This window comes from Drosophila montana, unplaced genomic scaffold (assembly GCF_035044405.1).
Source record: "Drosophila montana isolate Dmon_TW-CO22-7 unplaced genomic scaffold, ASM3504440v1 contig_3848_1, whole genome shotgun sequence".
NCBI classification, from domain to species: Eukaryota; Metazoa; Arthropoda; class Insecta; order Diptera; family Drosophilidae; genus Drosophila; species Drosophila montana.
In genome coordinates, this window is record NW_026998720.1 from 2,336,060 (window position 1) to 2,363,218 (window position 27,159).

Genomic DNA, 27,159 nt, shown 5'->3' on the forward strand with positions numbered 1-27,159 from the left:
CAAGTTTGTTTTAAATCCTCGATAACCCTTTTATCAGGAAATTGATAATAATCAATTTTTACTTGATCAGCACCAAAAGCCAATTCTATGTCCATCATAGACATCCCTTCCGTCCTGATTGATTTCGATAACTCCAAGTGATAGATAATTGAAAGACAGCTCATTCAATGCAAACGCAGATTAGTTTTAAATCCCCGATAACTCTGTTCTCAAGAAATCGATAAAAATCAGTTTTTACTTGATAAGTACCAACAGCCAAGGACATGTCTGTCCATCTCTTACGTCCTCATAGATCTGCCCGAGACTTGAAATTTAGATTACAGATTCTTCTATGCACACGTAGATAAAGATTGTTTTCTCGATTACCATGTTCTCATGAAACCGATAAAAATCGATCTTCAGATTACTTTTTGGAGCCTAGCACAAAGCTTATGGGAACTAGTTACATATAATTAAGTATGTCTCGTATAATGCCTGGCTGCATAATCCTTAAACGTGTTCGGGGATTCGATTCATAGTTCGAATCAATGTCTTGCCCTTAGGTTTGGTATGCATACTTGATTATGAACATCGATAAATCCCCGTTTGGCTTGATAATTTTTTCATATTTGATATCCCGCTTTAAAAATTGTTGGAATTATGGAATATTTCACTATAAAAAAGAATATTTGACTAATTAACTTTAATTTAAAAGAAAAATCAAACAATATTTAGCCTTGAGCAACATTAACTAGTCGAGCACATCCGATTAAAGCAGACGCAGAAGATATAGCCTTAACGCTTAGATTTCTGCACACTTTCACAGAGCATCAGCTAGTCGGGCAAAATCAATTAAAGCAGTTTTGGGCGGCGTAGACATGTGCATTGATTTATGCTCACATTTGGCAGATTGCAGGGCATCAGCTAGTCGAGCTTACTTGTTGTTGTTGTTGTCAAAAGTGTTATTGTTTGTTTCAGCTTTTGTTTTGTTGGAGGACTTTGTCTGGGCGAGCCTGTGCCCAATTTTTTTATTTTTGGGGCGTGTTTGAAATGCTAACAAAACATCAGTTAGAAGCTGCCACTGAAGATTGCTGCTGCAGCTCATATTGGCCGTTATTGCTGCCCCATTGTTGCAATATCACGTAATAATAGCAACAGTTGCTTTTGTTGCTGTGGTTGTTGTGTGCGAAATTGATTGCCAGTCGGCTTTTGTGCGCAGCGATAAAATGGCTTTCAATTAATTAGCAGGCAATTGCATTGGCAAATGCTCGTATCAATGTTGGCTAAAAGAAAAATCGTGTTTGCGCAACAAACAAATGATTCAACTTTAACCTGACCCCGCGTGTCTGTCACAGCAGCAGCCGCAGCCGCAGCAGCAGCAGCAGCGATCGAGCCAGCAGCTGCAGGATGACATCACTGAAATGCCTTGCCATTTGTTTAATAAAGCAACAAAAGCAGAAAACAAAATAAATGTTAAATGTTATAAATTACATTTGCGCACAATTGTCCAAAAATGTGCATTTGCATTGATTAGACAACGGGGGTTGCTTCCAGCGTAGCCAACTGACGCGGCAACAAAAGTAGCTGAATCTTATGATGAAAATAGCTAAAAGTTTGAATTAGCATGGTGACTAGTGCTGCCAGCTGTCGTTGCAAAAAGTAGCCGAATCTAATAATGAAAATGGCTAATAACGGCTATAAGTGTATATGAGCGGCGGGCCAGTGTTGCCAACAGTAGCTGCATAATAAAAGCGGAATTTAATGCTAAAAATAGCTAAATTGTGCTAAAAAGCTATACATTCAAACAGTTGATCATTGTTGCCAACTGTGGAGGCAATAGGAGTACCTTATTAAAATAACGACAATAGCAAAAATAGCTACTTAATAAAATTTAGTAAGCAGGCAGCTTTCGAGGAAAACAGTAGCTAAATCCAGTGTTAAAATAGCTAGGCAATAGCTATAAAATTGAATGAGCAGGCTGGCCAATGTTGTCAACTGTTGCTGCAAATTTAAAGATAAATTAGCTAAATAGTGGTAAAAAAGCTATACATTCAAACATTTGGTCTATGATGCCAACAGTCGCTGCAAAAAAGTGGTTGAATTCAATGGTGAAAATAGCTAAAATAGCTCTTAATTTAAATGAGCACGGTTGTCGGCGTTGCCACCTATCGCAGCAAAATTAAAGCTGAATTTAAAGCTAAAAATATCATTAAAATAATGGCTTAAAAAAGCATTATAAAACTAAATAAGTTGAATTAAAGGCTAAAAATAGCTACATAAATTTAAATGGATATTGGTCAATATTGCTAACAGTCACTAAAAATAGCTTAAAAATTTTAAATAGCAGGCTTGCTAACTGTCGCTGCAAAATAATTTCTGAATTTAAGCCTACAAACAGCTAAATAAAACGGAAAATAGCTAGATAAAGCTTAAGAAGATCAACACTTAAATTGCATAATAGGTAAATGTTGCCAACTGTCGCTGCAAAATATGGCAATATGCAAAAACAGAGACTGAATGATAGGTAATTGGAAATTTCAACAGTTTCCGTCAACTCTGAAAAAAAGCTAAATTTAGCTGGAAAAGAGCTAATTTGGCTGACATAGCTGAATTGTCGCTGCAGCAGTTGCTGTTGCTCTTGCTCTGGCGATGTTGCTGCCACCCACAACATGCAACATGCACGCTTGCGCCCACGCGAGCCTAACCAAAGCTGTCAAAATATCAGTTGCAGCAGCGACAACAACAACAACTAAATTAACAATTTGACAAATGCAAAATCGGTAGTTGTTGTAGGTGCCACAATTCAAATTAATTCAATTAGCATGCATTGCGTATTTTGTTTGCCATCAACTATTTTAAATTGATGACGTCGCCGGAGCTTGGAGCTGCTCCTATTTGGCTGGCAGCACCAGCAGCTGGCTGAGCCCCAGTTATAGCCGCACGATCACTTTGTATTTGTCCTTCACAAGTCGTTGACTAAATTGGAATTGATTTGGCAACATTTGCGGGCAATTTGACTTTGACCATATGGGCGCGGGCAGACGATATTTATGCTCAAACTTTAACTAAAACTTTAATGCTAACGATTAAAGTTTGCGATGCAAAAATTCATTTTCTTGCATGCCCAATTGATATCAAGCTGTGCACAATATGCGGGCCACCAGTGTCGGTCATTAGCCATTGGCCAATATTACAAATTGTACGCAAATTTAAAATGCAGCTTTGAGTTGCTTGGGATTAGTTACATACTTTTATTTCTTAAGCATTAATTATAAAATAAAATTTTGTTACGTATAATACAATTAATATGTGTAACTAGCGTGTATTACCCAGTTTTGCCCGGGCCAAGTTTAAAGGTTAAGGACATTGCTTTTCTGCATTTGCACGCGCGTGAGAAATTGTATATAATTTATATAGATATTATGGATTATGACTCAGGTTGAAGTCAAGCGGATTTGAATCAAAATAGTGCACTCAAAGTTTTCCGTCTATTTTACGCAAGAAAAACCATTAAAAGGTTTTCCGCTTATTTTCCATAGTAGCGGGTGGAATTGCAAAACGGAAAACTTCGCCCATAAAAATTTTGAATGACATTTGCCATCGAGGAATGTTGGATTCTGCGTAAAGTGTGAAACATATCTGCAAAAAATATTCATGAAGATCCTTGGAAATGAACTTAAAATCGTAAGCTCAAACCCCAAATCTTTGAGCATCATTTACACCAAGAAGGGATGCATTTTTCGAGAAGTGTGAAATGCTCCACAACTGAATTTGAACAAGGATCTTAGAAAATAAGTTTGTGGCTGAGAGGGTGGTAATCGAAGAACTTTCATTAAACGGTTTTTCGCAATTTTCCACACATGTGGATGGAATTGGCTAATAACAACGTCCTAAGAGGAAACTATATTAAATATATCTAATTCTCAACTGATTAACAATCAGTCTGTCAGTCAGGACAAAAGTTCTGGCGACTTTAGTTTTATATCTGTGCATGATTTTGAGATACATTTATGATAAATTCGGAACAAGACTTTTGTTGAAATGTAGATTTCTACAAATTGATCTAATATGGCAATTTTTGACTTTAGGACTAACAATTTACATTTGAAGCGTTTTAATATTTGTAAATAATTTCAATATTATTAGAAGCAAGAAATATATGTGGTATGCAACATAGTTTACCTATCGATACTTTTAGATATTGTATCTAAATAATTTACATAAAAGTATCGCTATCTAAATAAAGCATCGCTACGTACTTTATGTTCTATATAACATAATATCTTGCAGGTAATGTAACTATATAAAAGTTTATAAATTATTTAAATGAATAAATTCCGTTTAGATGATGTTTCTAAATAATATATCCACAAATACACTCTTAGATAATGTATCTAAATAATATATCCAAAATAATCGCCAGGTACTTTATGCTCTTTATGACATAATATTTTTTGTGCAATATAATTAAAAAAATGAATAAGTTATTTAATAAATGCCTTTTAGATATTGTATGCAAATAATATATCTAAAAGTATCGCTATTTTTAAGCTAATATTCTGTATGCAATGTAATTTAAAAATATTAATCAATTTATATTAATAAATGCCCTTCACTTTTTTTTTTATTATATAACACACATGTGCACAAGACATTGTTTGTTTAAATAGATGGATTAGAGGGTCAGCACCAACCTGGTCATTTCCGCAAAAAGACAGTTATAACATTTGCACCGTGTGAAAAAAGTTGAGATACATGCAGAGTATCTGGCTTGAGTATTTTTGTTTCAGTTGATTTTGATTATGTGTATTTTTGTATTATGTTTAATATTTATTTATTTGTTTTTGATTTTGTTTAATTTTTTGCTTTTTGGTATGCTGCAGTATTTAACGTGTCCAACATGCACATTAATTTGTTGTAGCACCAATCATCAATAATTTGAATGTATCTTTGTATCTGCAAATACACACGCGCATTCTAACGTTCCACTGCCTACGTGCGACTTCCTACGCGAGCGGCAGTAAAAAATTTTATGAGCTGTGAAGAACACGCGAAATATTTGTTGTTTTTAGCAATTGTTGTTGTTACTGCTGCTGCTGCTGTTGTAGCTGCTGTTGGCATTTTGGCAAAAAAAAAATGATTACACAATTTGTTAAAGAGAGTCCCCGACCGCCCCGAAAGCAAGTAAAAATTAGTGAAGAGAGCGTACTAGTAGTTGGCTGGCTAATTAGTAGCTGGGACTCGTAGCTGCGCTCGTATCTGACGGATACGGATATGCTTGTAAATATGCTCGAAGCACACGAAACCAAAGCGTACCGCATCAGCACGTACCGCCGACTGGCCGGCCGTTCCGACCATGCGACAGACGGACCCTTGCCAATTCCCAAGTAAACAAAATAAATAACATAATTTAAAAAGCACAAAGCGCAAAAACTGAGCAAAAATGCGCGAGTATCTAAAGGCGGCGAACAGCGAACGGCAAACGCTCTTATTATTATTTTTTTTTTTATATGTATATATATATATTTTTTTGTGTGTTGCCAAAATTCGGGGCCGAGCCGGGGCTGGCGCGGCATCGGGCCTGGCAAGGGACGGGCAAAGCTTACAAATACTTTGCCGCTGTCGGCAGTTGCTGCATCTGCCGGCGTCGCAGCTGCGGCGACATTTCAGCAGCAGCAGCAACGATCAAGGGCATATTGGACACGAAGACGTCGCTGTCGCTGTCGGCGTCGCAGTCTCAGTCGCAGTCGCAGCTATTGTCTCACCCTTGAAGGCGCTTACAGCAGCGATCTGTATTTGTATCTGTATCTGTATCTGTGTCGGTTTCTGTATCTGTATCTGTAGCTGTAGTGTCTGTGTATCTGACGATGGGTTTTCGCTTTCAAACGAGCAATTTGCGAATTTCTTTTTTTTTGTTCGACAGCCGCTCGTCTGCTTAAGAGCATTTATTTTATTCCTATACCTCTTTTGCCTGCTAACCTAGTACCCGATCTTCGGCGTTATATCTGGTGCGGCTGTGTGTATGTGTGTGCGTGTGTAAGTCTTGTTTTGTCTCTTTTTTCGTTGCCGTTTTCGTGCGCGCTCAAACAACAACATCATCCCCTCAAATATATAAAAGTCTCAGTCTCATATCATTTTAATTCCATGGAATTGTCTGAAAATTAAGCGCAAAAAACTGAAATAAAATAAAATTCAATTCAAACCGATGTCGGCTGCCTGTGCGCAAAATGTGCTCCTCACATGTTTAGATATATTCCTAAAGGGTCTGACATATACCACATGATGAGGATCTGTGCTCATGTGCAGCTCCCCAGCTTTAATGATCATCATCAGCTGTTTGTGAGCTGCGCTTTCGGGATCGAGTGGGGGACGATTGTGGCTGGGACTGGGGCTGGGACTGGGGCTGGGCTGGGGCATGCCTTTTGTGTGCGTGCAGCTTTTGTTGTTTTAGTGGAAATTTGCAATTTGCATTTGTTGTTGTTCTCTTACAGCACATTTTCACAATTTGCATTTCTATCGAACTCTATTCTGATTGTGTTTATGATAAGTGGATATATAGCATTACATTAATACGAAAGTATGCCAAGAAATAAGTGGGCATATGCAAATGTGTATGTGTTTTTTTTTAAATTTAATTCAAAAGCAAGGGCCAAGAAATATAGCAACAAAAATCAAATATATTGTTTTCCATAGAAATGCCAACTTGGTTGATTGCTTCGCAGAACTGCAGACAGAATTTCTAAGGCCAGAGCTTATCGCCTAGGCATTTTGTGTCAAAAAAATGATGATTAGTAAGTCCTATCCAAAGAAAACCCACTGGAATTGCAGCAGCCTCAAGCCTGCCACACACTGTGGTGTGTGCGTGGGTGTGTGTATTTGTGTGTGCGTGTGTGTGTGTGCGTGTGTGTGTGCGTTGCTCAAATAGCCGCTGATCTCATTGGAACGCGCAAAAAGTTCAATATGTTGCGCGACACATGTTGCATGCTTGTTTTGATAAGCTTAAGATGTTTTGGTTTCAACTTGAAGCAGACGTAAATTTTGTTTTATCCATAGATTGTATATATTTGTGTATATTGCACCGATGTTTGCCAATTGTCTGACTGAGATTCTGAACAGCACTTTGCACTTGATAACAGTTAGCCACAATTAGTCTAAGACTAAGATCGTTTGATTTGCGTGTATGTTTGTTTGTTTTTTTTTTTGTCTTTTTATTATTTTTTTTTGCTGCGATAGAAACGCGTGCCACAACGTTGCGGTTGCAGTTGTTTTTAGCGAGTGTTCGTTGCAAATGCTGCAAATAATGCTAAAAGTCTAAAAAGAACACGTTCAGCAGCAGCAGCAGCAGCAATAACAACAACAAAAGCTACAACTTTAGCAGCAGCGTCTCTGTCGCAGTCGCTGCCGAAGCAGTTGCAGCTGAGAGCAAAAAAGCAAACGTCGCCGCCGCATGCGGCAAATGCCGTAGTCGAAGCAAACTGCAATTGCACTCTCTCTCGCACACTCTGTTTGTATCTCTCTCTCGGCAGCAGGGCAGCTTGCATGGCATTAGAATTGACTTAGATTAAGACTAAGACGTCCCGCAAGTCCGAGCCAAAGTCCGAGTGGGCTTCGTGCCTTTGGCCAGATCGGTTGCCGGTTTGCAGCTGAGTCTGTGTGTGTGTCTGCACGCGTGTATGTGTTAGTTTGTGTGTGTGTTTAGGTTTGTGTGTTTGTTGCTCAGTTCTTGCGGCACATGTGCGCAACAGCTCTTAAGTGGCTTTCGAAGTGCTGTCGCTGCCGCTGCTGCTGCTGCTACTGGCCCAGCTACAAACACAAACACAAAAGCAAACACAAAGGCAAACACAAACAAAGGGGCAGGGGCCGGGGGCAGCGGCAGCGGCAGAGGCCGTGCGTAAACTTTGCAAAAAACACACACAAAAGATGCCACACCGAAAAGCGCACATAGATCGCTCTTTTCGCACAGCCCAACTATCTGAAGCTAAAGAAAAAAAGAACCAAGATTGAATGGCTATTTACGGCAGGCCGAATATCAAATACCCTTTGTAGATGGTTTACACATGTTTTTAAAGGAAATATATTCTACTAATTCTTGCTGTATAAGTTAGTTTAGTTTCGATCAATTCTTATATAAGCTTATAAAAATTTTTTGGAACATGGTAAAACGTCAAGTTTGGTAAGAATATCCTGAAAGGCATAAAAGTATTCCACGCAAGAACTAAATTTGTCAGTAATCATTCCTATGGCAACTATATGATAAAGGGCTTCGATCCAGCTAGTTTCGACTTAAAGCCTTAAAGCCGAGTGACTAGTGGGCATGGCTATATCGCAGCTGTATGGACTGTTGATACTGATCAGGAATATATATACATCTGGAATCGAAGATGTCTTCTTTTGAGCGTCACACATTGCCTGGCAAACTTCAAATGCCCGTCTGCAAGGGCATAAAAACAAAAATTTTGCGCGCCTAAGCTTGTTGCTCTGCCTCTTACATACTCTCTCACTCGCACTCTCTCCCTCTCTCTCTCTCTCTGTCTTTCTCTCTGGCTCTATCGCTCACACACACACTCAAACACATACGCTTCATCCGCTCTCTTTATGCCTGCCTATCTCTCTCTGGCGCTCATGTGAAAACAATTTGAACGCCAAAAGATACACAGCTGTATCTCATAGATACACAGACACAAACGCAGGCGATCGCACGCACTCAGCGCTGAGCGACTAGCGTCAAATTTGCGCTAATTATTTGCAAGCTTTTTTTCTTTTCATCGAACCTATGCATACACAAAATGTGTATTTAATACATATTACATATTATAAATAAAAGTATCTATGAAATAATGGATGTATCTTTTTGTGAGCGAGCGCTCTTTGTGGCTTTTAAAGAGCGCAATATGTCAATAATTTTAAGGTTTGCATTTAACCTTTAACATTGCTTAGTTAAACACACACACAAACACACACACACTCGCACACTCAGCATTCGCCACGCATACGCAAACAGCGCGCGCGCGCGCTAAAAAACGGAGAAACGTAAAAATTGTGGCTAACTGGTGAATGTAGTTAGAGAGAGAGAGAGAGAGAGGGAGAGGGGGGTATTTGGGGGCGTGCGGCAAAGAGTAATTGGCAAGGTCGTTTCGGCATTTGTCGTAATCATTGGCAACGTTTTGCTTGGCTTCTGCCGGCGCTGCGTTTGCTTTTTGGCCAACAACTGCAAACGAACGAATGACAAAACAAACTTTGCCTGTTTGCATTTGTTGTGTGGCCCATGAAGAGCGACAGCCATCCAGCCAGCCAGGCAGGCAGTCAGCCACAGTGGTTAAGAGCGACAACAACAAAAACAACAAACAAGCAAGGGTCCTCAAGTCGAGCTTAGCTCACTAGCAGATACCCTGTATGCAGTTACGAGCTGTCATACAAAACGACAGGCGGAGATATCCAAAAAAAGTCAAATCTTCTTGTGCTGTGGGAGTTTATATGCTAAATTTGGAGTCTCTATCTTCTATAGAAAAATCGAAAACCGATATTTATCGATTTTGCGAGCTATCGACAGTATGATATAGAACTGATCAGTTACACTGATCTATGATGCTGATCAAGAAGATATAAGTTATAGATTCGGATATGTCGCCTTTTGCTTGTCACATACACGCACACACAACCATTATACCCTATTTTACCTATTTTCAATAGCTACAGGGTATTAAAACAATGCAACCCACTCGCAAAAAAGGGCATTCTGCTGCCAAATTTGACATTGGTTGCTTGGCTTCTTAGTTGGCAAATATTTTACTTCGACGTTTTGTTTTACTTGTTTTTAAAAATTACTTTAAAAATAAACCAAAGACCCTTGATTGCACTTTAGATTTGGGAAATAAAAAGAGTTATCTACTGCGAGCTCAATAGATACATTTTCAGTTATATCGGATGTTGTTGATGTTTAATATATAGGTGTACTAGCGGGTATAACCCGGTCTTGCCCGTGGCACGTATGTTATAAAATCAAAAAAGCTTTGAAAATGATTTTAAAACTGATCGAACGGGAATCAAACAACTTTTATGCAAATCGGAAAACTCTTAAAACTCACCAAAAAAATCTTTGGAATGCATTTTCCACCGAAGGAGTTTAGATTTTGCAAAAAGTGTGAAACACGTCTCAAATGATTTTTCGTATAGATCTTTGGAAATAAATTTGAACACAAAACGTCATCCACCAAATCTTCGACCCCCATTTGCACCAAGAAGGAATGGATTTTCCTAAAAGTGTGAAACACCCGTCAAACGAATTTGAACAAAGATCTTTGAAAATAAGTTTGGGGCCGATCGGATGGTAAACAAAAAACTTTCATACAACCGTTTTCCGCCAATTTACCACTGTTGCGGGTGGAATTTCCCAAATCGCTGAGATACGTATTTATTAAGTTCTTATGTAGAGCTTTGAAAATAAGTTTGAAGCAAATCGGACACAACTTAAAACTTCGCCCAAAAAATCTTTAAATCGCATTCCCCCCGAAGAAGTTTGAATTCTGCGAAAAGTGTGAAACACGTATCAAATGATTTTTCTAATAGATCTCTGGAAATGAATTTGAGTGCGAAACGTCACCCACCAAATCTTTGACCTCTATTTCCACCAAGGAGGAATGCATTTTTCAAAAAGTGTGAAACACCCCTTTAATGAATTTTAAAATAGATCTTTAAATATGAATTTGGGGCCGATCGGATGGTAAACAAAAAACTTTCATACAACCGATTTCCGCCAATTTACCACTGTTGCGGGTGGAATTTTCCAAATCGCTGAAATACGTACTTATGAAGTTCTTATAAAGAGCTTTAAAAATAAGTTTGAAGCAAATCGGACACAACTTAAAACGCCGCCCAAAAAATCTTTAAATCGCATTCCCCCCGAAGAAGTTTGAATTCTGCGAAAAGTGAGAAACACGTCTCGAATGATTTTTCATATAGATCACTGGAAATGAATTTGAGCGCGAAACGTCACCCACCTAATCTTTGACCTCCATTTCCACCAAGGAGGAATGGATTTTCCTAAAAGTGTGAATCACCCCTCAAATGAATTTGAACAAAGATCTTTGAAAATAAGTTTGAGGCCAATCCGATGGTAAACAAAAAAGTTACATACAAACGTTTTTCGCGATTTTTCCACACTTGCGGGTGGAATTTCCTGAAACCCCGTCTTAACGTGCACCTACATCACATAAGGTAGCTACAGTAAAAATTTCAGCTTCCTAGCTCTTACGGTTTGGGCTGTGCGTTGATCACCAATCAGTCAGTCAGTCAGTCAGTCAGTCAGTCAGTCAGTCAGTCAGTCAGTTAGTCAGTCAGGACAAACAGTTTTATATATAGAGATTTATTTATTTAAAATATTTGTTATACAGTATAATTTGCTTAGCTGCCTCGATACTTAGCTGCATCGGTAAGATAGCTGCCTGAAATTTTCTTTTCGCTGCAATAAAAAAAAAATTAATTACGTTAAGTGCATCTAACTTAACAGCCTTTTGCACTTAAGCGCCTCCTATAGGCAGTAATTTTTTGCCAGTTTCCATGTATATCATGTAAGTTAACTGCGCCATCTATGATCAGATGTGCTGATTTTTGATTAGTTTTTCTTATGTATACAATAAACTGTATTGAAATTGAATTAAATGTAATTTAAATACATAAAGTTAATATAGACTATAAAATTAATTTATTAATCTTAGTCCTGTTAAATAGAATTCAGTGCAACTTAAAAAAGTCGAGGTTACTATCAAATCGATTCACTTTTAGGAAAAAAAAATAAATTAAGTTAACTGCCTTTTTAGGATAGCTGACTCTAATGTCTGTGCAAAGTACTCGAGGCAGCTTAGCAAATTATACTGTATTTGGTAGCGAGAGGAATATATTTTTGAACAAAATTTATATATATTATAATATATACACTTATTAAAAAAAAAATTAAAAATATAGTTCTATTAAAAATATAGAAAATAATGTTCTCTGGAGATAGCTCAGATAACTTTAAATTTGTATCTGAAACTTTTAAGCCTCAGATAAGTTTGAATTAAAAGTTCGATTCCTATAAAATAAACGTTCATATCCCGAAGTGTTCAAGCGCAAGAAAAATAAATGCATTTAATTAAAGCACCATTCAAAGTCGGGGATTGAATGTATATTATGTGCATATATGCTTTAAATTATAATTTAATAGCAGGGAATTGAATTATAAATTGTACTAATTTTTGCAATACATGTGTAATATATTCATTTACACATTTAAATTGCCGACTCGCTCAACTAAAAATAAACAACAAAAAATGTATAAAAAAAGGGAATTTAAAAAACAGTTCAGCAGCGTTTGTTATCATCTGACCTGTCGCCTTGATAAAGCCATAAATAATGCAAACGATTTGGCCATATCTTATCTGAGCTATCAATCATGAACTCTTGTTAGTTGTTATTTATGCACAGATAGTACAGTATGTGTATAAGTACGGGTCGTAAGCCAAATGAAAGTGAATTTGTTTGGTTCCCTGTGTTATTATTGCAGTTGGAAGTCTTCTGGGTGCGGTCAAGTAATCGCGAAAATATATAATCTGCCAGTTGTTTATTGTTATGCACATGCAGGGTGCGAACAGCGGGCCGTAGAACTGGCAACATGGCACACGCGGCGCATGCTTAACGCGCAGTTCTTGCCGTGTATCTGAACAACTCTTCGGCATTTTGCACAATATAACCTGAGCCCATTGCAAAGGGGTAAAAAAGGGCACAGTGGCTCTTGGCAAATGTATGTAAGAGGCAGAAGGAAGCATATTGAAACCTATGAAGATATACTTCATGATCAGGGTGTTGAGCTGAATCGATCTGCCTTGGTGACTTTTAACCTCAGAAACTACAAGAACTTGAAGTATTAAATATATATTCTCATATGTCGAAGGCAGTACGAGGTAATCTTTTCGATAATATTAGCATATCCCATTATCAGAATATAGAACAAAATTGATGTTGAGATATAAGCATTACTCGAGGATTATAAGAGCTATAAACATTAAGCTTGGTATTTAGATGCTAGAATAGAATATACAGATTACAGCGACCGTTCGTTATTCATGACCAGGGCCATGAGTTGAGTTGATCTGGTCATGTCCGTCTGTTGTCCATCTCGGAATGTACAAAAACTTCAAATGTAAAATATATATCCTCAGATGTCGTAAGCAGTACGAGGTTATTAATTTGTTCCTTGATATCTTACCATTGGCATACTATAAAATAAATTGATTTTGAGATATAAGCTTAGCTCGAGGATTATAGCAGCTAGAAAAATCAAACTTGGTATGTAGATGCTCGTTTAGTATTTGCGTTTAAGAATGTTTTACTTTTTGGATAGCTCCGCCAGCTCGCACTAAAATATAAAATAGCTTATTTTCAAAGCGATCACATTGCGATTTATATAAGCCCTGCCATATAAGCCTTTGAAATCGCATAGGAATGGGACTATAAACACCGAAGATAATCTAGAATGCAGTTACCTAAGTGAAGGCCTAAAGGAAGAAGAATCACAGTTTGTGTCCTTGTGTGTATCTATAGAAGGAAGCTGGAATATTTTTAAAGGCAGCTTCGCGCTGTGTTCAGCGTATATCCCAGTCGGACACTTTTTGCTAGAGCACTCTTGTTTTTATCTATTTTTTGTTAAATTTTATTTTAGCATTTGGTAAAAGTTTGCACACATGTGTTTTGCTTTAGTCAGCAAGAATAGCAACAACAACAACAACAACCTGTTTTACAAATAAACGCCTGTAGCTGCCCTAAATTTCAATTTGGAACGCCTCGAGAAAGTACTATAGCGCATATTTATGTGTGTTACTTTAATGCTAAGTATATCATGCCAATATATAGCTACAGAAAACCCAACTAAAACTAGGGCGCCATATGCACACCTAGCCGAATCGGTGCGTGTTATACAAAACAATATGGTTTTTATCGCCGAAATTTTGATTATAGCAAAAATATTACACGCTGTGGTGCAAAGTCTGCCTACAAATATAGCGCTATATAATGTACACATACATTCTATGCCTTACAGAGTATTATTATTATTATTAGTCTTTTTTTTCTGTTTTTTTTGTTTACCCCAACTGTTTGCTTGAGTCGAATGTGCGTAATTTACTTAGCCCAATTTGAAATTCCGCATAAAAGATATTGTTTACTCGCCAGCCAGGCTATTGAACCGACTTGGGCGAACTGCAGATCTTGAAGATCTTGCTGCCTCGCCGCGATCAATTATGTCACCCACAAGGATTTTGAGGCACTCATAAATTTCGTTTAATGATTTTAATTGCCTGCGCATAAATCTAAAGCGCTTCAGTTGAGTTTACCCAGAAAACAAAGCGTTTCGGGCTTGGCGCCGCGTCATTTATTAAAAATCGACTAAAAAATGGTCAACAAATTGCAAGAGTATACGACTAGCAAATGTCCTGCACTAAATTGAAACTTTCTGCACTCGTATTCGCATAAAATATTTTTATATATACTAAGCTGAATATTGATTCATGATGTATATCAATATATGTTCTCATATCTCTTGCTTTTAAAATGGATTTTAACTATTGTTTTTTAATTCTCATATATATCAATTCCCCTGAAATTCTCAGTATCCCAGTTGTGTTAAGGAAAGTAATATATACCATAGATAGGCCTTTATTGTTATTGCTTTAAAATGTAGTTTAAAAATCTCTGTTTGTTTCAGTACTATAAATAAACTCTAAAAATTAAAATAATTTATATATGATATTTGTATAAGAAAAGTTTTAGACATCTCTATACCATATATAAAACTATTTATCCGGACTGACTGACTGACTAACTGACTGACTGACTGACTGACTGAATGACTGACTGACTGACTGACTGAGTGACTGACTGATTGAGTGACTGAGTGACTGACTGACTGAGTGACTGACTGACTGATTTACTGAAATTAATACTGTGTTACCTTATGTGGCAAAGGTGCATGCTAATACGGGGCTTTGGGAAATTCCACCCAAAAGTGTGGAAAAATTGCGTAACATATTTGCTTGAAACTTGTTTGTTTATCATCCGATCGACCTCAAACTTATTTGCAAATATCTTTGTTTAGTTCATTTGAGGAGAGTTTCATACTTTTCGGGAAATCCATCTCTCGTGTCTTATGTATATTAAATTGAAGACCTGTCTCATCGTTCTTAACATTTGTTGGGTTACTGACAACTTAAATAGTGCTAAGAGAATAGAACTTGTTCTTATACTTTAAAAAACTGTGTTTTGAGTTAATTTAAATACATTTTTAATACGACTCGAAAGATAAACATCAATTTTTGATTTATTTATAATAAATTCTACGCTAACTACCTTAAGAGTACTAAGATTATTATAATACTTATATATTAATAGAAAAAAATGTTTAAACAAAAAAAATAATCGACCTTCACCTTTGAAAAAAAAAACGAACCTATATAAAGCGTAACAAATTAAATATCAAAATATTGCCGTACCAACTGTAGGGTATTCCATAAAGAAGACGCATTGCAACGTCGACAGCGGCATCACAAAAAATAAAAATAAAATAATAAAAAAGACACTCGAAAAAAATTCGCACATTTGCCCTTGAAAACAAATTTTAGTTTGCAAAAAAAAGTTGTTGCTTTTGATATTTTGTTTTTGGTGCTCTGTTTGCATTTTGTTTAACATTTGATACACACACACACACACGCACACACACCATATAAACGCAGGAAGACACGTCGCCGAAAGCTACAACAACAACAAATAAAATAAATGTTTTAGTTTGCATTTTGAATGCTTTGCATGTAATTTAAAAACTGGTCTAGCGGGGGCCTCCGACGCCAGTGTCGGGGACCTTCGTTAACTTTGCCAAAATTATGCGCGCTGCCCTCAACCGCGCTGCCCCATGACACCCTCCTGGCCCCCTCATGACAGGTCGCCTCGTAATTTATAGCAAAAATCGTAGAGCAACAACAAAAACATTCAACAGCAGCAACAACAATCAACACAGCACAACAACATTTTGGCAAATACGGAAGTTTTTATTTTCGTTGCGTTTTTTCGCGGTTTTTATACGCGCTTACAGTGTAGAAAAGAGAGTATATTAGCTTGTGCAATAACGGACTGGTAAGTTCAAGGGTATTGAAAAAAATGTGCTAAAAGTTCTTTTGGGCAAACCTGTTTTAAGCGGGAACTCCAGCTTAGTTTTGACTATGAAGCGAACCTTCAAGCAAACCCCGAAACCAGACGAACTGAAATGCAAACTTATTCCCATTTATTAACATTTTTTTTTTGGTTTAAGATAAAAACCGTTTGAGGAACACTCAGTCCATAAGCATTACATTTATCTCAACATATTTTGATGTCAGTTTTTGGATAAAGCTGAAGTTTAGGGAAAAACTTGTGCATGAAAATATTTTAGCTTAAGGACAATTGGGTAAGTTTTTTGCAGCCCTGGGACATATTCCACTTCCTATATATTCGTGCCACATAGAGTATTAAAGTGATCGAGCTACGCCTACTAAGGGCACACAAGCGCAAAAATCTATGTCTACCAGAGTCTTCAGCCAAGAGTCAACAAATTTGGCAGATAGACTTGCCATAACATCCTTTATGTATGGATTATTGGCCAGGTCCACACTCGCTCCCTCTTACCGGACAGAACTCTTTGTTTCACAGTTTGATAGATAGAGTGAAAACATTTGGAATAAAGCATGCTGATGAGCTCTTTTAAAATAATTTATTAAGCGATTGTTTACAGCAGCAGCGCTTGGTCTGTGAACGAGTATAAGGCAGTCGTTGACACCCGCCTGCAAAGTTATACTTGTCTTTTTCTTAAATTGTAATAAATTTGTTCAGCGCTTGTTGCAGTCATCGATTTGTTTGCAAAGTCTTCTTTTTTTTGCTTTGTTATTGTTTTATTTAATTATTGCTATTTGGCGAGCTTTTTGTTGTCTTTCTTTGGCGCTGCGACTAGTTAATGTATTTGCTCGGGTTTTGGGCCGCTGCATGAGAACAGCCTTCAAAATCGTTTTCGTTATCGTAGCTAAATGTTGTCGTTGTTTTTGTTGTTGTTGTTGTTGTTGTTGCTGCTGCTGATTTGCTTGACGACCTTTGCTATTTCGCAGAGCTTAGATTTTTATTTTTTTGCATATTTAGTTGTATTATTTTGCTTATTTTTTTTTGGTAAAACATGTTTTCTCAATGCTTACATAATCCATGACGCGATACAGTTTTAAGTTAAGTTAAGTTGCGCGTCTTTTGTTTTTTATTAAAGAAATCTACAGATGAATGACTCGAGCGAGACGTTAACAAAATAGAACCCATTCAATGGCACAAATAATTAATAAGATTTGCTGTTTTTTCAAAGAAGCTTAGGTAGAAGGTTAAGTTTAAGGAGAACAGACATATTTATATTTATGATCATTTTTTTTCCAAACCAAATTGAAGAGCGACTTTAGTAATTTACCAATTTCTAATATTTAGGGATTATAATTAGAATTTGTGATATACTTCCTAGAATATTTTTATAACCTGAATGCATGTAAAATGGGCAAAGAGGATATAAGGGGATATAAGGGATTCTTAAGTGTGCAATGTTGAACATGTTCAACAAGTTTCGATGTTTTGTTTTGTTAGAACCATAATCAGAAATTCATATAAACGCAATAATATGTGTTGCATGCTTTTAGGCTATTTCATAAGTTAATTATAGAACTAATTATTAAGCTATTCTGCTTTATTATTTTACTTAGCTAAGTTTGCAAAATCTAAATTTGACAGCAAGTATATCTGAGCATTTAAAAAAATGTATATACTTTAATATATATTTAAGAGACAGACAAACAGAAAAGCGGACATGGTAAGATCGACTCGGTTATTTACACTGACTAAGAATATATATACTTTATGGTGTCGGAGATGCTTCCTTCTGCCTGGTACATACATTTGCATTACACAATTATACCCTTTGAACCCACTTTAAGTGGATAATAAAATACAAATTTTAAGCACGAAAAGGATATGTCATTTTAAAAAATATATAATAATTTAATTTATCATTAAATATTGTTAATATATAATAATATATAACTTATATATAATTAAATATAATTAATATATTTAATTAAATATATATAGAATTTTCGTATAGTTTTGCAGGGAATAGAATTTGAGTACAGTTGACTGTGGCTAAAGGTACATTTTGGTCTGCCCCCCAGCCGAACACATTTTCATATTAAAATTCAATTTAAAATGCACATTTAAATTATGAATTTTCTGTGTCTAGTGCCAAGTTGCTGGCTGATTTTTGTTGTCCCTAAGTGGCACATACACGGACCGCACGGCGGCACCAATTAGCGAACAAGTTCGTCTTGATTTAATGCAATGACTGGAGGGCAAGTGCGGTGCAGGAGTCGAAGCGGTGCGAGGATAGGTGCATTAACCTCTTGCGTAATGAACACCAACAGCGCCACCAACGGCGCGCGACAGGCAGGTCGACATTGTCAGGGATGGGGGCAAAATGGGTACTGTGCCCACCACCTAACCCCCCTCCCCCAACACACACACACACCGTTTGGGGCCAGGAGGTGTACCCTGTGCAGCCTGGCGCGCAGCTGCGTTGTAAAATTAGAATTTTGTCTTAGCACTTGAAGATGGCCAGTTAGCTGATAAAAGCCTCGCGCTCTATCTCTCTCTCGCGCTCTCCCGCTCTCTCTATCCAGGCAGAAACCCAAAGCCATGGCCAGGTAATTCCATTGGCCAACAGAATAAAGTGCGCTACAAAATAATTGCAAATAAAATGCAGCTAGCTTCAACTGCAGCAGTGTTGCACCTGAAGCCAATGTCTTCGTACTTGGCCAAGCACCTGTGCGCGTCGTTTAATTCCATACGAAAACAAACAGCCCAAGCCAAAAGACAAAAACAACAAAAAAGAAAGGATACTACGGCACACCGAAAATTAAATACCCTTACGCGCTTACGGGCTTGCAATTTGAAGCTGAAGCTCGCAATTGTCGATTTTGGACCTTGAACTTTTCGAAGCAGAAACTCATTTATTGAATGATTTTTCCAATAGAGCGATATGATATGGAAGTTCGAAGTTGATAAGACTTTGAACATGTGTAAGGCGCTTAATGAGGCTCGTATATGCCAAGTTTAGTCAAGACCTCTTCAAATACCAAAATAGTTGTTCATACAACTTAAATTTTGAATGCCAAATCCTGTCTTCAATTCGATATATGTACTGCCTAAAACAAAAAAGAGAATCTATACAATCTTTCGAAAAGTTAGCTTTACAACTGACATATAAGTTAGCTTCGAAATAGGTAGATATTGACTAGTCAATTAAGGCTGATCGAGAATATATACTTTAAGGAGTCGAAGACATATTCTTGCAAGCGTTGCACATTTCATGACGCAAATTAAATAACCTCTAGAAGGGTATAAAAAAGAACCTAGGAGAGTGTTGCTGAGGCAGGCAACAAATGTTGCATGATAGTCAACGTTGCGCCGCTTCTTCTTCTTTGCTGCTGCTGCTGCTGCTGCAACAACCAGGGCCTAAGCAATGCGGCTGCAAAGTAACAGCATCGAAGAGCCGTTATCAATATCTGGTTTGTCCACTCGCAGCTCACAGCTCGCAGCGGGCGACGGCCCAGCGCGCAAAGCTGGATAGGATTGGGCCAATGTACCTGAGAAGCAGCCACTTTGGCCAAGGAATGCGTTCAGCAGCGGACATTGCTTAACTGCAAATGCTGCCATTTATATGGCACAATAAACATTAGGTGTTGCCTGCTCGCATGGGTGTGGGACTCGCTGTTGTTGTTGCTGCTGTGGCTGCTGTTGTTGTTGTTGCTGTTGTTTTTGTTGTCGCTGGAGTGTTATCCCGTGCCAGCGCTTAGTTAGCCAACGTTTTGTATGCCCAGCGCCTTTGTCTGTTGCCACATCACAGCCTTATGCTCGACCGTCTCCTGCTCCGCGACCACCCTCTTGTCTGCCTCCTGCTGTCAATCCCCTCCCACCAGAGCAGCGCCGTGCAACGGAGTTTTTTGTTTTTTTTTTTTGTTTTTTTGCCTTTTTCTATTAAAATTACCATCAAGATTTACATTTCAGTAGGCAACAGGTTCGAGTTCAGGTTCGAGCTTGGGTCTGGGTCGGGGGTTCGGGGTTTGGGTCTCGGTCTCCTTTTAGGTAAAAAAAACTGTGGGCAGACCAATAAAAAGAAAAGAAGCAGCGGCGGCGACTCCTGCGGGGCGACTCCCCAACTAAATGCCTTGGCCAGCCTCTGCCCACTTGCTCGTAAATGCACCGCTCAAGTCAAGTGGAAAATTGTTGTTGCTGTTGTTTGTGTTGTTGTTGTTGCCGCTTTGTGGTTACCCTCATTTTGCGTTTAATGCCCATATTTAGCAGGCCTGCCACGCGGCATTAGCGGCAACAAGACAAACAAGAACTACAACAAATATGCCAGATCATTCTGTGATTTTGATGCCCAAGATTTGGGAGCTTAAAAAAATAAGGTAAATTTAGAAAAATAATTAATTTTAATACCAATTAGATAATTTGTATTAGAGGCTGCTTAGATTTTCCCTTTTGCACTGAAATTGTGACTCAACTAAATAATACTATAACAAATCGCAAAAATACTCGCTTTATAAATACAACTTGTTACCATTTATAGTTATTTTTTATGTCAACCCATATTTTCCTATCTTTTATTTTTTTAAATACATTTTTTACATCTAATATCCCTTTTTCTTTAACATTTAACTAAAAATCAAACTAATAAATAAATTTAATAGTTCACAATCTCTAATTTGTTCTGCATAGAAAAAAGCTTAATTTATGTTTGCTTAGAAGTTTGACAATACCTGGTCTCTATATATATCCTTCTTTTCATTTAACAGACCGAATTTCTGGTCGATTTGGTTGGCAAAACAAATAAAAAGAATAATATAAAATATATCTACAAGTTTTTTAAATAAGCATTTAAGTATTTAACTATAACTAAATAGTGTTGCAAAGTTCCATATGAGTGTACTGGTACCGTACTGCTTTAATTGGATGTTATTTTCTCGATTGTAGACTAAGATTTTAATAAAAAGAAGGAAAAATTAAAATAAAATAACCGAAGAAAACATAAAATTATTAAAATATACGTAAAAATGAAAGATTTTTGGTTTTTATAGAACAAAATAAAAAACAATAAATGATAAAAAGGAAGTACGAATTAAATATATATTAAAAAAATAAAATAAATCAAATAAATTGAATTAATAAATTAAATTTATGAAATACAATTAATAAATAAAAAAATGTATTAACGAATTAAAGGTTTATTTTTTTTTATATAATATTTATTTAAGCAACAAAAAGTCAAACCAATTGCAAGGGCGAGGTTCTAATATGACCTAATCTGACTGCACCACAATTAGTTTTAAATAATTTAAATTTGTTCAACCCCAAAATTTGAATTTTCGGTAGAGTATTAAATGTGTATTGCAGTTTAGGATCTCAAATGGCCTTATTAGACTCATATTCTTTGCTTCAAAAATAGTTTGAAATCAATTTAAATGTGTCCAACCTTAAAATATGAATTTTCAGTAAAGTCTTGAATGTGCATTAGAATTTGGGAAAGGTCCTTATTAGACTGATATTCTCTGCTCTAAAAATAGTTTTCATTAGTTAATTTATAAATTCAATCCGATAGGAAAATATGAATTTTCAGTGGAGTCCTGAATGTGTTTTGCAATAATTTGAGCATATTTAATAGTTGGATGACCCAAAAAATGCCTTCGCGCGGTTTTTCGCTGTAGGCCTTAGCCAAAAACAAGCAACTCTGGGTAGCTGTATGTAGTAGCTGGCCATAGGCAATTGCGATAAGCATTGAGACGCTCTTTTGGCCAGCTGGTTGGGCAATCACTTGATCACTCGGACGTCAATCGCTGTACGGCCAATGCAATAAATTTGAATTTTATTCAACATTTTACCGGCACTCAAAAGGCATAAACGGAAATTTAAAGCATGTACAGGCAGTAGCCGCAGTAACAGCAATTCAAATAGCAACAGCAACAGCAACGGCAACTGCAACATGGAACGAGGTATGAGGTAAATCCAAGCCCAACAAGGAAGCAATTGCGTTGCAGCTCTCCAACCGAGCGCTGCTTTACGCATTAGGACATGCGTTGGCCCAGTCGGCGGCTGGGGCAGGGCAGCACCAAGGGGCAGCTAACAGCACTCCAGCATAAAACAATTTAAATATTGCCGCGCTGCACTTGCAACAACAGCAACAGAAAATAATAATAGCAACAACAGCAACAACAAACGGCAAGAAACTGCAACGGCAATGGCAACTGCAACTGCAGCCGCAACTGCGCAGTAGGAGCAAACTTGTTTTTTTGGGTTAAAAAAAAAAGGCTAGGGGAATGCATCTGCAATCTGAATCGGCTGGCCAGCCGCTAATCTTCATTATCGCCGCCCAGTCTCATGATGATGTTCGTCAACGAACGGTGTCAGCTCTATGGGCAACTACTACTACCACTACCAACAGCAACTGCAATCGCAGCTGAAAATCGCAGCAAGGAAAAGCGGAAGATCAACAGCAACAACAACAACAACCACAACAACAACAACAACATCACATACACGCATGGGCCTGGGCATTAGCCCGTTTGTCCCGCCGTCCATTCAACCAGCGCCATGTTCATTTAAATCTACAACATTCGGAGGGACAACTTGAGTTGGGGACGTCGCGACGGCAGGCAACAACCTGGCTGGACCTGGTATCGGTGCAGGTACTGGTTACTTTTGCCATGTGAGAAAATTGCGCACTTGAGCTGGCTGAGAACCTTCGGGCGGCAGCGGCTGCGACTGCGGCAGCCAAGATGTTGGCTGGGATCGCTTTAACCCCGTTGCACGTATCAAGTGAAAATTCCTGGCTGACTTGGGCTCAGTTCGGGCCTGCGAGTGGAATGGCCCAGCATTGGATCGAGCAGCTTATCGCGAATTCATTATTGAAATAATTCTTAACTCTTAAGCCCTATAACGGTAAATAGCCCAGGGATCTAGACAACAACTTAATGAAAATTGAATTTTATGTTTATTACGCAGTCCGGCACTTCAACTCAGTCCCAGCCAGCCAGGCAGCCAAACAGCAAGCCAGCCCTCCACATAACCTTTTAAATAGTATGCCAGACCGGACCGGTCCGGTCCCAACCAGATGCCAGATTCTAAATGCTATTTGGCGGACCTACTCGCATAGGCCATAAGACGCGACCAAACCGAAAGATAGCGGACCATCGTCCACCATTGCCAGCGTTTTCCTGTGGCAACAACTTAACGGCAGGGGGGCTTGTGCAACGGCAACATGTTTGCTTGATAAGTGAAATAAAAGTAATAGAATCCAATCCAAAAAAAGTACAATGCATATGGCAGACCCTTCAAATACACTACTAGATTAACCTTATGCATATTGAAGGGTGTCAAAGGTACTTTCGGATTGGAGAATATAGTTTATGGTTTTATCTATTTCTATTATTTACATCTATTTCTATTAAATATTGATTATTCTATGAGAATATATATATATTTTTATTTATTTTATTTTTATATAATTTGTCTTGTGTCTTTATAATTTTAAAAATTTTAAATAAATATTATTATATATTATATATTATTATATATATATATATTATATATTAAATAAATATTATTTTAAATAATATTATATTATAAAATATTTTTTATTTTATTTGTATAAAAAAAAATATTTATTTGTTTTTCTATTTTATTTACTCTTTTATTACTGATTATTTATTACTGATTTGTCTCTATTTGTTTTTTTCTTCAAATAAACAGATTAAGAAAACAATGAAAAATATTATGAAAGTATATGGATCTTAAATGTTTCATTCTTCTGCCTTATAGATTAAATAATTATTACTTTAGTATCTTTAAGTATATATCTATATAAGATCTCATATAATACCTAATTGTGTTGCATATTGCATAAGTATTTTCATTGAGCCGGACTATCACATCATAGTCCAAGGGACAGCGACATTTAGAACCCGCCAAAGAACCAGGCGAGTTGTTTTACACACAAACAGGTACACACACACAAACACACTCACACACATATGCACACACGCACATACATGGGCGCACAATTCATGAAACAGCTTGGTGCAACTAGGAAGCAAACTGATCTGGCCTGCGAGCTAGAAAGACCTTGGTATGGGGCATGCGGCCTGAGCCCAATGCAACGAGCAACGGCAACCTGCCACACGCGGCCTACGTAAGTGGCAAGATCGCACACAGCCGCCCGAGCTGCCACTAAAGGATGCCAAGCGAAAGGTGGGCAGGTAGATACACACACACACACACACACACACACACACATGCACACAGAGAGGCATACACATGTGCGCATAGGTCCAACGGGCTGCATGTGGGATGGCTATTGCTGCCGCAGTTGCTGCTGCCGCGGCTGCTGCTGATGCTGCTGCCATGCCCCCAAGTTGTTGCATTGATTTAGCAAACATGCATTTTTATAGCCTTACAACGCGCCCAGGCAACAACAAGTTTCTCTATTATTTATTCCAAGCTGGCGGCCACAGTCCACGATTGCACTGTTTCTATTTTCTACTCTTTTCATACCCTCAGCCCACTGAAAATGGTTACAAAGGGTATAATAGTTTTATGCTCATGTATGCAACAGGCAGAAGGCGCCATTGTCAGACGAGTAGATTCATGTCCGACTCCCTGAGTGTCCGAGACTATAAACGTGAGAACATTTATTTTGACCATAGCTCTTCATATTGCCCACGCAGATCAAATTTGTTTCAAATTATTCATAAAATGTCCCTTTTTCATTAAATTTATCAGAATCAATTTCAACATCTGTTTTTTGTATCATATCTGAAAGCTATAAACACAATATTTGGAGATGGGATATTCAAGAGTATATACAGATCCTAATTATTTCGCTTTAGCCAAAATTCAATATACCCATTGAAGTTATAGCCTTAGTCTTCGGCATTTGCATATATTTGAAAGCCGTATTCATGCGCTGAATATTTCAAAAAGATCGGACAATAAGCACCGATGCAATTCAAGATCACATTTCTAAAAGGCTGATGCTAAGAAAAGGCAAAAACGCTTACGCCTGGCCCGGGTTCAGGGTATCTCCCAGTCGGACACGTCCGACTGAAGCATTTTAACATGTTTTTTTCCAGATCTTACCCGCTCCTCTGATTATTTTGATAGCGCTCGGCGCGCAGCTGCAGCAGCCAAGACCGCTCCCACCTGTCCCCCTGGCCCGCCCCGCTAGCTGGATTAAAGTGTTATTAATGTTTATTATGCCTGAATGAGTTTTAATGTTTGCTGAAGTTATCATTAAAATGTTGTTAAAAAAATTTGAATACCATGTGAGAAGAAACCGCGCCATTGCGATGATCAAAGTGAAAAACAGAAAACAACGAACAACACTCCACTGTCCACAACTTGGCTACGATTTGGTCAACAATGTCTCTGGCCTCACTGTAATTGGCCAACGCCAGCTCTTGGCTCTCAGCTCTGAGAGCTGCCCCCGAAACCAAGTTGAAACCTGGGCAGGAAGAGCGTGTACTTTATTTTGATTGGAGCTGCCATGGAATTTCTTTTGTGTGTTCGCCAGAGATTTTTTAATGATCGGTGACAGGATTATTAAAGTCATTAAGCGGCCACTTGCAGTTGTTGTTCAAATCGAGTTGTTGTTGTTGTTGTTGTTTCTGGCTTGTTCTCAATGCCGGGCCTAATAATGTTAACTGTAACTGGCAATGGCAGCAGTAAAAGTTGCATCTACCGCTAGTATGCTGATCCTCCATTGATGCCTCTGAGGTGGCTTATATATAGCCAGATCGTGATCATTGACATGCCAAATAGAATTATGAATTTCATTTAATAAGTGGATTATTTTTCCAAGATCTAAACATGTATTCTATATGCTTGAAATATTTAATTGGCAAAATCTGGCTGTCTTTCGAGTACGCAAGTCGAATGTTTAACAGAATACGTATGGAGTTTGAACCAATAACTTTTTATTTATTGGCTTCGTTTTGTGAAGCTAGTTTTCGTATTTTCGGTTCAAACGCTAGTTAATTGTGATTTAAATGAAGCTATGCCAATTATTAATTTAATATAATTCGAAAGGTATTTTCAGGTCAACTACTTTCGACTACACCTTATTTAAATAGTGGAGTTTGAAGAGGAAAACCTTAGGATAAATATTAAAAACCTATGTATTTATCTATCTATTAATTCATTTATACACATTTAGCATAGCTTGCATAAGTATCCATTTCTGTGCTCTTGTAACTAAGAGATTAAATCAAATACTTTTAATTTTCTATCATATATATTTTAGGTACTTATTTCGGTTTCAAATTTTAGACATCACTCTAACGCCCATTTTCCGTTTTAATCTACTCGTACTATAATTTGCAGAGGTATTTAAGATCAGTATACCGAAAACAAAATAATTTCATATTAACTCCTTTCAACATTTCAGAACTGCGTTTAAACTCTTCATAACCCCATCGTACTGTGCAGTCACTTGGATGACCAATCAGTCAGTCAGTCAGGACAAATAGTTTTTCATCTTATATTCATTACATATTCTAAACATCAAATAAACATCAAAATTTGTACATATTTTAACTTTCACAACCTTATGTAATTCATAGTCATGGGCATTTTTATATTGACAACATGTAATTATAGGTCTAGCACATTCCTGAGCTTCGATATATATCTATAGTTGTGCAAATTGCACAGCATTGCACACATTTTGGTATTCGGAAATAAGTCCAGTCTGATAACTAAACCTATCCAGTGCTAGACACAGTGACTCTTGCAATGAGCAGGATACTTTGACTAATAAACCCGGCTCCACTTGGGGTTCGAAAACGTTCTAGGGAATGTTCAACCTATTTATACTGCGCTGTGAAGTTCGTTGGCTACGCACCACCAAAGCAGGATATACAGCGATATCCATACCTATTTTGGTCTTGTTTGGTGTTTATTTTTTCCGAGTTATTGTCCCCAATGGCCTTTCACTTAGCCTTGGTAAGAACTTTTCGGATTTTACACCCGGTGAGTTTCTTAGCGTGCTCC

At 37.6% G+C, this 27,159-nt stretch overlaps 1 protein-coding gene across 4 annotated transcripts in view; it reads right to left on the minus strand.

The window, feature by feature from the left end:
- The window catches only part of fru (fruitless), a 150,564-nt gene that overhangs the window by 89,628 nt on the left and 33,777 nt on the right, over positions 1–27,159 (minus strand). The gene's annotated exons all lie outside the window — the stretch shown is intronic.